This window comes from Lycorma delicatula, chromosome 3 (genome assembly GCF_047948215.1).
Source record: "Lycorma delicatula isolate Av1 chromosome 3, ASM4794821v1, whole genome shotgun sequence".
In the NCBI taxonomy this organism is placed as follows: Eukaryota; Metazoa; Arthropoda; class Insecta; order Hemiptera; family Fulgoridae; genus Lycorma; species Lycorma delicatula.
This window is the reverse complement of record NC_134457.1, coordinates 148,600,599-148,614,017: the sequence shown is the minus strand read 5'-3', so window position 1 is coordinate 148,614,017 and position 13,419 is coordinate 148,600,599. Positions and strand designations below refer to the sequence as shown.

General features: G+C 28.5%; 1 protein-coding gene across 1 annotated transcript in view; it reads left to right on the top strand.

The window, feature by feature from the left end:
• cyst (rho guanine nucleotide exchange factor 18 cysts) overlaps positions 1 to 13,419 on the top strand; it is a 414,221-nt gene that overhangs the window by 311,361 nt on the left and 89,441 nt on the right. The window lies entirely within an intron of this gene.

The following is a 13,419-nucleotide window of genomic DNA, read 5'->3' as shown; positions in this document are numbered from 1 at the left end:
ATTAAAGAAACTTTTTATCTGTAAAGCAGTCATATTAAATGATTACATAAGATGTATGATAATGTCCACCTTATAAATTAACCATCATGTTTTTGTAAATTCTCCTGAAAATGAAGACTGGGTAACTGATACTGTAGTTTCTGATTCTAGTGGCATGACAGAAACTAACTAAGCTTATATCAGAAACCAAGCTGTAATCATAAGAAGAATTCTTAACTTAGTTTGCAGAGCATATTAAACAGTATTTTATCAAAATAAAAGTTTTAGGTTAAACATTTTCTTCTATACTTGTTGAGCTGAAGGAAAATAAAGTTTATCTATATCAAGATAAAGATCCTATGTAACTCAGATCGTATGTTCATCTAAAATAAACACTATTTATTATTAGTATAGTTTAAAAAAATCTATGTTACTTCAAAATGACCTTTTTTTGTAATTTTATAAACCTTATATTGATTTTTATAGTTACATTATGAAGAACTCAAACTCTTTCCTAGCAGTTCCTTAATTGCTTCAGTCTGCAAAAATACTTTTTTTTGTAACATCAATGAATTATCTTTTCTAATTGTTTTCACAGTAGATAATTATAAAAATAATTACAAAAACCTATAACATATACTTTTTTGTATTATGTCATCAATATTATAGATGTCATAAAAAAACAGCAATCAATAATCTGAATGCTAATAATTTATTAAGAATCTTTTTTATTTATTGTGAAATAACGTTTTATTCAATTACTTAAGCATATGTTAAGCTATCAAAAGCAGGATAACAAATAACTTTTCTAATGTCAGGCTCAGTAAAAATACCTTCTTTAAGTTTGGCTTCATTTAATTATGTAAAAGGTTCTTTAAATGTTTGAATTCAACTCAGAATTCAACTTGATGGTTTGAACAGTATGGCAAGCCATGTGCAGACGGTCATGCAACTATGACACTTTCTTTGAAAATAGATTACAGAAGCCAAGGTCATCATAGATGAATTGTTGGGCAGAACTGTGACTGATGTTCAAAGAAGATGCTTCCTCATTGATAGTAACTTGAGTTAGCTGAACCTTGTCATCTGTGGTGGAGGTTGGCATGCGTCCTGCTGCTTCTTTGTGTCTCACACTCATCTAACTGCTTTTAAACAGTTTTAACCATGCAAAAACACTTCTACTTAATAAAGCACTATACCTGTATTGTGTTAAAAGTCTGCAGTGAATTTTAGCTCCTTTCACACTCTCTGACCAGAGAAATCAGATTACTGTTCATTGTTCCTTCTTACTGCAAGCTGCTAACAGAGTATACACATTTGCACTATAATAGCCAGAAGGCAAATGATGCAATTAGAATAAAATTTTGCACACACGACTGCAGTCATACCAGCTCTTAAGCATACATGTGTCGAAGGCAGTATAATATTCTTGAAGGTGTGTTATGATGAAAGTATAGGTAATTTTTTACTTGCCCTCGTAGCTATGATGTTCAAATCTGCACAAATTTCCTAAAAACTATTTGTATCTTATTGCATTCAGAATGGCAACTGTGTATTAATATGTTTCTTTCAGTAAAATTAAACAACCAACTGGTATAGATTAGATGGAGTCTTATATCTGTTGTAGGATAAAACTTAGGTTATTTAAATAATTAAAAAATATGAAATTCTGTAAGTTTCTACTCTATTTCTAGTTCAGTTATCAATCCATCAATATCAAAACATACACAGAAACAATCTTCTATATAATAAAACTTTGAGAAAGCAAATTTCTTTTAGTGAAGGATGTAATGCTTATTCTGTCTGCCAACAAATGTCATTTGCAATCTAGAACCAAGAAGTCCAATCTACTGTTTTGATTGACCCAAGTGATGCATTAAATCATTTAATTTGTTTTGATGGATAAGAAGAGTTTCACTGCATATCTGAAGACTTTCAGTAGAATCACAAATATTCTCAGAAAGATCTACATTTTCATCAATTTGTTTATTACTTTCATTCACTAAGCTACAAAATATTAATATCATCTCACTTCAATGGCAGAGTTGGTATCTGTAAACCTTATCTATGAGGAACCAGTTTAAGATGGGGTGGCATATTCATATTCAATTTTATGGTTTTTAAATCTTTTTTAATATTCTTTTGTTTTCATAAGATAAAAAGAAGTAATTATCAAAACAGTTTGTAGGTTCATATAACGGCACAGGAACATCAAATTGCAGAGAGCTTCATTTACCTTTTTATCATCAAAATAGTCAATATTACCACTTACACACAAAGATGAGGAGCTAAATTTTTATCTTGATTCCTAATTTACAACCAAAATACAAAAAAAAAAAGGAGTGAAATTTTTTTACTACTTTTGCTATAAATTTACATCGTGACTTAATGTCCACAAACATAACAAAACTTACGAGGTGTGGCTATTAAATAACGAGACTAATGCTACTACAGAAGAACTGTGCATGCACCAAATTTGTACGACTGACAGCTGTGTGGCAGCAGCATTCTCTTTCGATTGTTGGCTCTCCAGTTTCTGTAGACATATTAGTCTGGTCATGGCCTTCATTTGGATAACATCTGTTTTTTTTTTTGTTTTGATGAAAAAATGATGTGCTTTATTAGAGCAAAGAATTGTCATGAAATTTCATATGAAACTGCTACTGAAACGTATCTTTTATTAAAAAAAAGTATATGGCAATAAATGTTTATCACGTGCGTGTGTTTTTGAGTGGTTTAAGCATTTCCAGGATGGCCGAGAAGACGTTGAAGATGATGTTCACCTGGGTCACCCTTCCACGTCAAAAACAAATAAAAATATTGAAAAAATTGATAATCTGATCTGATCTGACTGTCGGTTAACTATTGGTGTGATTGCTGAAACTGTAGGAATTAACAAAGAATGCGTAAGGCAAATTTTATATAACAATTTTAACATGTAAAAAGTGTGCACAAAAATGGTGCCTAAAATTTTGACAATCAAACAAAAAGAAGCTCATGAAAATATTTGTTCTAACACTTTGAATGCCATTGAAAATGATCCAAACTTCATGGAAAGAGTTGTAACATGAGATGAATCTTGATTTTTCACTTATGATACAGAAACTAACCGTCAATCCATACATTGGAAGGCCCCAACTTCACCAAGAACTAAAAAAAGCTCAAATGAGCAAATCAAAATTCAAAGCGATGATGATTGTTTTTTTTTTATATTCTTGGGATTGTGTACCTTCACTGGGTTCCTGAAGGTCAAACTATTAATCAAATTACTACCTTGAGAGCCTAGCTCAACTTCGTGAAAAAATAAGAAAAAAACGACCTGAATTGTGGAAGTACAAGTCATGGGTCCTTCATCAGGACAATGTATACCGGCTCACACTGCATTGTCTATCAAGATGTTTCCAACCAAGTATAACATCCCAGTGTTATACCATCTGCCTTATTCACCTGATCTGGTACCATGTGACTTTTATCTGTTCCCCAAGAAATCTGCATTAAAGGAACAAGATTTTAGATGGTTGAAGCTGTGAAAGAAAAAGCAACATGCAACATGAAAAGAGCTCACAGAATAAAACTTCCAGCACTGTTTCAAACAATGGAAAATTTGCATAGAGCATTGTAGGGCCAGAGGAGGGGTGTATATTGAAGGGGATAATAACTAAATATGTATAAATTTAAAATAAAATATTTTACTGCATTAGTCTCATTATTTAATAGCCACATCACATATATCGTAAATTTGCACAAGATCTGTTGTGAAAACTTGACATTTGTAAGTAAACTTCACTTGAAAACTTCATGACCACGCTAAAGGGTGTGTGTGTGTGTGTGTGTGTGTGTGTGTGTGTGAACTAATTATGTTGAAAGTTTTGTAAACTTTTCAACTTTAATAAAAACCAAAAAAAAAAATTAAATTTATAAATAAAATATGGGGATGATAGCTTCAGGCTATCTTTTGATAGCAGCTCATCTAATACTATTATTATTACATGTGATATGAGAATTTAAACAAAGTTAGACTATGAATGGTGAGATATTTAGTCCCCATTCTTCACTTCACTATCCATATCATTTAAGAGTCGCTGTTCCCTGAGTTTCTAGAAATGTTAAGAAAATTAGATATAAGCTTAAACTACTTAGTTCAGTTCTCAGCCTACAGCATTTATTTACTCACTGACCTAAATTTTTATAGAAGTTGATTACCGTATCTTTTGCTGGGTTGCTCGGTTTAACAGAGGTACCACTTTTAGGGTTGGTATGATAAAGGCTAGGAGGAATCTTTTCCTTTTTGTTTCCTTGTACTGTTGATGCCTATTACACTGGATCAACCCACTAACATATGTTTTCCCAATTGCTAGAAGCTCTCTATGGGTCAGTTCCCAGAGCCTGTGTTATATTTCAATATTAAGATAATTATCTTTTTTGTGCAATGTGGTTTTCTTATTACTCTACAATCACATTTTAAAACATTTTTTTCTTTTTAATTATTGTCATCTGTCCCGGTAGTCTTTTTTGTATCTATGAAGCTGTAAAGCATCTTAGATACAATTGACATTAGTCAAGCTTGTTTTTTCTTGCAGTGAACAAAATGAAAGTGTCACTTGTAGACTGAATATCACCTGCATTTTGGTAGAGCTTGGCTTGTTGGTATATACAGTATTATCTAATTTGTTGAAGAAGACAACTAGTAACAACTTCTCATTCTTTACTTCAGTCATAAGCCTGGCATGGGATATTTCTTATTCTTGGGAATGACATTGCCATTTCAGGTGTGTCTTATGTCAGGTCATTACAACCATTCGGTTGTGACATCTAACAAATTTTCACATATGAATGGTGAAATTATGAAAATAAGTTGCCTAGGAGTATATAAAAAAGATAAGAAACTATTAATTCAGTAAAACAGTTACTTTTTTTGTATTATCTTTAGTATTAATGATTTTAAGTAATCACGTTATTCTATGGTGGAAATCCTAATTTAAATAAATAAAATTGAAGCAAAAAGATTTTAATCAACCCATCATTAATTTGTGATCTTTATTATATGTGTCAACAATCATAATTAATTTGATATGCCATTAAGTTAACTTGGCTTTAGTAATTTTAGAAGGTTGTTTTGATTTAACATCATTTTAATTAATTAATGTTTTTAATTACCTAAACATTTTGAACACATAGTGAATGCATTTTATTCATTTACACTTTAGTAATACAAACAAGGTGTGTGTGTGTGTGTGTGTTTCAATTTAAATATAACTTAGATAATGCTGCCCTTAGTCTATATGTCTATGTATTCAATTATACTTCATCATTGTTTTGTCTTTCAAAGAGTTTTTGATTTTAATTAAATTATCTATGCTGTTTTGCACAACAGGCAATTGTAATTTAAAAATATTGGTTCTCTAAGATGGTTTTGTATGTGAATAATACATGCTTTTCTCTTACCAAATGTAGTATTATAATTATTTAATTCTGAAATGAATTAAGGAAAGAGGTTTTCTTCCTTTGATATTACAGTTATAATGATGACAGTATTAACTAGCACTTTCTTGATATATAAGTAGCTTAAATCATTTATTATTTTTCTATAACTCGATATTTAATGCAAGTATAAACATTTACTTCATAATAACTTCTGTGCACAGTATAATTTTGTAAATTGTCAAAAATTCATTCATTTTATCCTTACCTGTGTGTGTCTATGAACAACTCTATGATTTTTTTTTGACACTTATTTTATCTTAACCAGTCAGTATTTGAAACTGCTTTTGGAAGAGCCTCTTGCTGAATCACTATATTTTTATTTATTAATTTGTTGTAATTTTTAATCTAAGAACTGATCTAAGAAATAGAAATTTAAAAAAATTAATATTCTTTCAATTTTTTATTGATTCGGGTTATTACCTAAGTTACTACTTTAAATTACCTAAGTTATTACTTATTTTGTATTCCAGTTTATTAAATTTTTAAGAATATAATATTTGTTTACAGTACAACAATCGTTTACTGCACAGAAAGTTGCTGTTAAAAATAATGTTAAACTGTAAACATTCTTTATTATTAAAATTAGTGTCATAATTACAAAATTTGTAGTTTAGATCTTGTGAAATACTTCTTTAATCAATTTGTGTAACGATCTTAATTAATCTGAAATTTTTTTTAAAAACTTAATTAATTTTTGAAGTAAATTTTAGTGTTTTTTTTTTTTTTTTTTTTTTTAATTCAGGTATAGTTTCTTTTGTAATTTGTTATAAACAAATATTAGAAAATATAAAAATAGACTTTTTTGTGGCATCAAACTTTAATTTGTCTTTAAGTCACTCAAATTTATTATTGGATATTGACTGGTTTGATAGCTTAACATGCATATCATCTGTTAAGTCCAATAATCTCAGCTGTATGATTCCTAATAAAGAACATGATTTACACTTGCACATCGATTATGTAATATTAATTATAAATGGTTAAAAAGTCAACTTTAGACAGTTTTTTAATAATTTTATTTAAATTAATTTAGTTCATTTTTAATGTTTAAAATTACCTATTTATATAGAAATGAAAGGCATTGCAAATTTTCAGAATAATTATTAAAAGTTATATTCTTTTGGAATGATTTAAAGAATGATTGATTGTATGCAATTATTAATTCTTAGATCTGATATTATGCTGTTAATTTACATTTACACTTTTATTAACTCCATTTTTATATACATTTTTTTATTCTATGTTTTTCTTGTTGTAACTATTTTTACTTATTCCGTTTTCCTCTGTGTTGTAAAGTGTTCATTAAAATTTATTTTTTTTAACATATTTTTTATGTGTCTATTTTATAATGCAGCATTAATAATTTTCTTTTAATCCTGCTGAGTATATATTATTATTGTAATTACAACAGTTCTGTTAACATCTTTTGTAAGTGACTTGTTTTTTTCTTTTGCTTTCAGGTTATATAAATTTAATAATATATTTATAAAATAAAATTATATTTTCTATGCTTGTATGTTTTAAATTTTCAGCATTAAAAACTGCATTTTGTTTTTATTTATTGTTTAGGTTTTATTTTTATAGTTACGGCAATATATATGAAAATTATTTTTCTAGTATATTACTAGTGATTTGTGTGCTATTCATTATTATACATATTTAGTGAATTACTGCTAACTATTCTGTAATTGGAGGTTGGTATGGCTGACTGCTGTGGCAGAGCAGTAGCATCTCTTCCTTTTATCTGGAAAGCGTGAACCCTAGCCAGCCAGATATGTAATTTTTTTTAAATGTTACAAATTTTAATCAATAATCCCATTTTACAAGCTTGAAGCTTACACAGTAAATTAATAATCTACAAAAAATATTAAAATACATCATGTTTTAGTGCTATATACCTCAGTAAGAGCTTATAAATTATATTTGAATTATTTGGCAGTTAGTTAATTCACTAATTATGTAATAACTAACTAATACATTTCTTGTGTTAATTTAATCTTCTTATTGATTGATTTTTACAGTATTATTATTATTACATGATGTTAAATACTAATTACTAGATAATAAGTCATTCAATTAGTTACTCAACCAGTTACCATTAGATTCCAGAACTTATTGCAGTGTTGTTGTAAGTTCTTTTACAAAATTAATAATAAAAATGATGTGAATGATAGATTCCATGTGTGTATTTTATATTGATGATTTTTGTACACATCTCTTGAATAGAAAAGAGATACATATATACATATTATATGCTTTTATGCATGTCTTATTAGAAATGCATTGCCAACATGTATATGGTTTTATACGTATTATGAAATATGCTGTTCTGTAAATCAGTTATGTTGTTAGTTATTTGATTATTTTATTTTGAGTCTGTGTATGAGTGTGTGTGTAAATTATTGATTTAAAAAATTTCCAGTTAGTTTAGTGTGATGTAATTAATTATTTGTAGTATAAAAATATAGCTAGTTATTGATTTCAGCTGTAAATTTTTTCTTTCTACTTAATAGGTATGACTTTTTTATTTAATGTTAGTAAAAAACGACGATGTTAGGTGTTTTATTTATAAATAGTTTTTTAATTTTCAATAATCATATAAAAGGCTCTCTAGTTTTTATAATTTAATTAAAGAAATAAGGTTTTGAAACTTTTATTAATAAAGTTTTGAAGTTTTATTTACAGTATCTATAAGTGGAAGTTTTTAATCTGGAAGCATTGTTAAACTAATTTTAAACCTAATTGTTGAATGTTATTAATCCTTTATTTATTTGTGTAAATAATAATATTGTAAGATTTGTAATTTTATGTTACTAGAATGTTCAGTTTGGAACCTTCCCTCATTACTCCTACAGTTTTTGAAATCAATGTGCATGTTGTTGACTACCTAGCAATGGTAGAAATGATTAGGTTTCTCCTCATATACCAGGTCAAGGCCAAGGCCAAGCTGGACAGGTCATACTTTAATGCATCAGCTCCTATAATAATTTTTTTTGTTATGTTCAAACTAAAAACAAATTACTTTGCAATCTATAGAGCATCAAGCTGCAGTTGTATTCTGTAAGTGAAGAATGCTATAGTTGCTACAAGGAATTACCTACAAGTCACAATACGTAAAGCTATAAAGATATTCAAAAATCGTTGGAAAAGCAGGCTACCCTGATGTGCATTTATTTGACAAAACAAATGAAGCAACATCACTATTTTGTCACACTGTGCATTAATTTTCTTGTGCCTAGTTTGCAGTCTCTGATTATTATTGGAGCATTTATTCCTTTACATTTAGCCTGGTTCATTTATGTAGAAATAAGAAACAATTAAGCAAAATCAGTTAAGAATTGGTAGAGAATGATAAATTAAAAATTTAGCTGTTATTTTCTTTTTCTTTCACTATTTGCTGGTTTACTTTGTGAGTTGCTGTTTGGTGTAAAATACTGGAATATCATATTCTTTGTTGTTAATTTGTGTTCATAGAAACAGTTTTAATATTTAATAAATTAAAAAAATAATCCCTTTTTATAGTTTCTTTAAAAAAAAAAATATTTAAGTCCTGAACAAGAACATTACAAACATTCCCAACCATCTACCAAGTAGCTTGATAAATAGTAATTATTCTGTAAAACATTATACTGTAAAACCATCAGCCATGAAGTAATTAAATATCAAAACTGTCCCTGATAAGTAATTTACATTTCTTCTAATATTTTTGGTAGATTTTGATAATTTTTTTTAATTTGCCTTATTTCTTTTTGGATTTTTTTCTTACAAAAAAAACTTATCCTTGCTTAGCAGTATGAATGTTAGCATACCTAAATATCTAGGGTGTTATGAAATTTGTTAGAACTGTAGAATATCAGATCAAATTAAATTATTTACCAGATGTGCAGCTAGAGATGGAATACTTCCATAAGAACTATAAACTTATTAAATGTTTTGTGTCATTGCAAGATTACATATTATTCTGAAGAAAGGAATTGTAATTTGCACTCAGGTTTCCACAACTATCTCTCATGTGAGCTAAACATACTGCTATAATCATACGCAGTGGTAACCAACATTTAGAGGCAAACTCTAGACTAATTTAATTTTATAAGCATGGCATCGTTGGGTAAATTATAATTTAAATATAATATTGAAATGCCTTACCAATCAATTAGTGTATTTTGTCTAACGTTTTCAGCTATTCAGCCATCTAGAAGGGTAATTCTTCACATAAATTAATATTAAAATATAAAGTATAAATAAAATTTGTAAGTAAAATCAATCAACAAAGTCATAACACCTGATACAGAAAACCAATCCAACAAGATACAATTATACACTCTAAATCATTTCATCCGTGGAACCTAAAGATGGCTACTTGTAATTCTTTAATCTACAGGGAAATTAAATATCTTAAGCATAACACACTAAAATTAAATGTCAAATTGAATACTAATAAGTACATCACAATATTAAACTGATACTGTATTGATTTGATAGACAAATTATATTTTAAAATATAGAATAAATTATACATAAGAGAAAATATAAAATTACTCCCAATGCTATATTACTCATAATAGCAAAAGAATATATAAAAATAGAATCAATCCATAGAAACTTCAATAAAATCTATAAATCATTCAATTTAATAACAACATATACTACACATAATAAAATCATAAATTTTGTAAATAACAAGGATCCAACTAAAATGTTAAATTTCAACAATAAACATAATTTAGATAAACAATGTGTATATAGCTTTAAAGTGTGAGGATAGCCATTTGGAGTATATTGGTATGACTAATCATTCATTTTCTATCAGAGCCAAAGAACAGATCAGTTGTATAATAAAGGGCTATAAAGACCGTTCAGATTTTGCAAGACATATCTTGGAAACTAAACATAGATAAGATCCTGATAAATTTATGGAAGTATTAGATTATTCCAATAATTTTTATAATACTAGTAATTTTGAGAAATTTCACTTATGTAATAATAATAATAATAATAATTAATGAACAGATTCGATTCAAGGATGGTATTTTGTACAATTGCTAGGTTGGTTAAATTGACTACCTTCCCTACTACATAATAATCATATCAACAGTGATATACTTACAAAACAAACATTATTTTTACTTTATTGATGATCAGTTGTTATGACTTTGTTGATTGATTTTACTTACAAATTTGATTTATACTTTATATTTTAATATTAATTTATATGAATAATTATCTTTCTGAAGATGGCTGAGTAGCTGAAAATGTTAGAGGAAATATACTAATTGATTGATAAGGTGATCTCTAAACTAACTGCAGCACATTCAGCTGTACGCATAGTTCTCTTCTATAATGCATATATTTGGGTTTATGTATCACTTGAAACAAATTTCTGAGTTATTATTGAAAATATTCCTCTATTAGAACTGAATATGATGACATTTTGCTAATTAATCAAATTATGTCTTAAAGACAAATATGAATGTTATTTACAAAGATTTTGTTACATTTTATATAGAAAAGCAGAAGTTTTGAGCTGTGGTGGTTTGACAATTTTGATTTTGCTGGTTGTGAGACTTCAAATTTTTTACTTTTATATCAGGATTGGAATGATTTACCAAACAGCTTTCTACAAATTTTTAATTATTAGGTGGTTTTGTGTGGAATTAATATGTGAAACCATGTAAATTCCATGAATTATGAAACTCATCCATAAATAAGATTTCACATAAGGACTGAATAATTTTTACCACTACATTACTATGCACTACTGCAGTAATTCAAGGAAATATTGTATCTTTAGGTCGGTAGTGCTCAACTGCAAATGATTTTTCATGGACCATTACAATAAATCCAATGTTCAATGAAATGTCTACAAGGACAATGTTACAAGAGTTGCTTGTTTTGCAATAGATTCCCAGTCGTTTAAAATAATAAGGTGGGCAGATTTCAGATAACCAGATACACTAAGTGTTGGGTAAAGTTAACAAAAATAAAAGAACACACAGCTCGTATTTGCCAAAAGAAATTGGACTTTAATTGGAAAGAAAACAAATGAACTTAAGTTAAATCATAACCTTAAAAAATAAAAATAAATCATGAAATTAACAAAACTTAATTGTTCTTAATAAATATCAGCTGAATCAACATATGAATAATGATATTAAATGAGAAAATACATGAATAAACATTTTTCAAATACACGTTTTGAAAGTATACAATTTAACAAAGCCTGAAAACAAGAGAACATAAAACACCATATTTACAATTATATACTTAGAAAAACATAACATCAATAAACATAGCAAGACTGGAAAACTATTGCATTACTGACATATGCTGTAATATTGAAAAATTAGCAATGAACAAATGTCATTAGCTTAGACAAATAAACTACAGTAAATCTTAATTATTGGCACTGGCCTTTCCTGATTTATGAACAACAAACTTATCATTAAATAATTAAAACATGTAATTCTAGTTTAGTATAGAGAAAAGGCCACAATAATATTCTAGTACAAAAGGAATTAATTACAATAATCAAATTGAAATAAGTAAACATATAAATAGAGTTCATTTTAGTAGTAAGGTTTCTTGAAAATATAAAATTACAAAGAAGTCCTAAAACATAACTTCACATCAGAAGTAATTTTCTTTAGATTAATTTAAGAGAAGAGATAATGTATGATTAACTGAATGTTCCACAAATTTTAATGATAAAATAACTGTTTAACGTAATAAATAATGAAAATTGAACTTGCCTGTAGCACACAAATATTAGCAAGAGACGAACTCGTGAATGAAGGTAAATGAATACATACAGTAATCCTGGGCGTAGTCTGCAGTGGTGTATCAGGAATGCTGGGGTGAGACGTGGTTTAGAGGTAGAATAATACGTAGCATCTCAGATATGTAGCAACAAGTTTGGAGATTCTGCATCGATGAAAATATAATCAGCAGCTAGAGAAGATTCGGCGTCGATAGAATTGGCAGTTTGTAGTAATTGAAGCACTTTCAACATAGACGTAATATACAGAATTTGCAGATTAAACTTGACAATGAAACAAGGCAAAACCAAACATAGAGATCGGTGAAGTTATGAGACACTGCCAAGTAGAGCTAGAGAATATTTCGACAGAAATACCGCAACATTGATGCGAGTATGAATGCGATGAAAATATTTAAACAATTATTCAAGAGAGACAATTGCAAGCTGATCCATCCAAGGCTGGAAGGATCAGCATTGTGGAACCACACAACGTGAAAGTCAGGACTAGAATGACCAAAGCTGGCGTGGTGAGAGGTAGGGGAAGCGAACAAAGCAATGGACAGAAGAGTGTGTGTGTGTGTGTGTGTGTTGACAACAAGAATAGTGTCCAAGTGTTAGTATGAGAACGATTAGAGAAAACGTGTGGAATTCGGGAACAAAAACTTAACAAAAATAATTTACAAGCAAGCAGACCACTAAAGAATTACGTAAGTGATAAAATAATTTCTGAATACGCAAGTTGAAGAAATGACATCAGGGCAGACAAGAGAAATAGACTTCTAAGAAGTATGACAATATTGAAATTGATGAGAATAAAAAACACTTAAGATTAATATATATATTAAGACTAAACAGCAATAAATAATGCGAGATATGAAATACGTTAACACCAATACGATGATGCAATCAGCAAGTCACAACTGGAGACTGAGAGAAATTGATATCGAAAACAAACCCAAACAACCTATTTTAAAATACACGTATGATAAGCCTTACTAAAATGCAAAATAAAATTACCAAGCCTGTAAACTACAAGTCGACCATAACCTTGAATTCATTGGAATAAAACGACTTTACGCAAACGGCGTAAACACTAAGGAATGTTCAATAAGAAACAAAATTTTTGTCCTATCCAAGATTTTTTTGATTTTTTTTTAAGGGTTGCCACAGTTATTTTCTACCAAGATTGAGGAAACTAG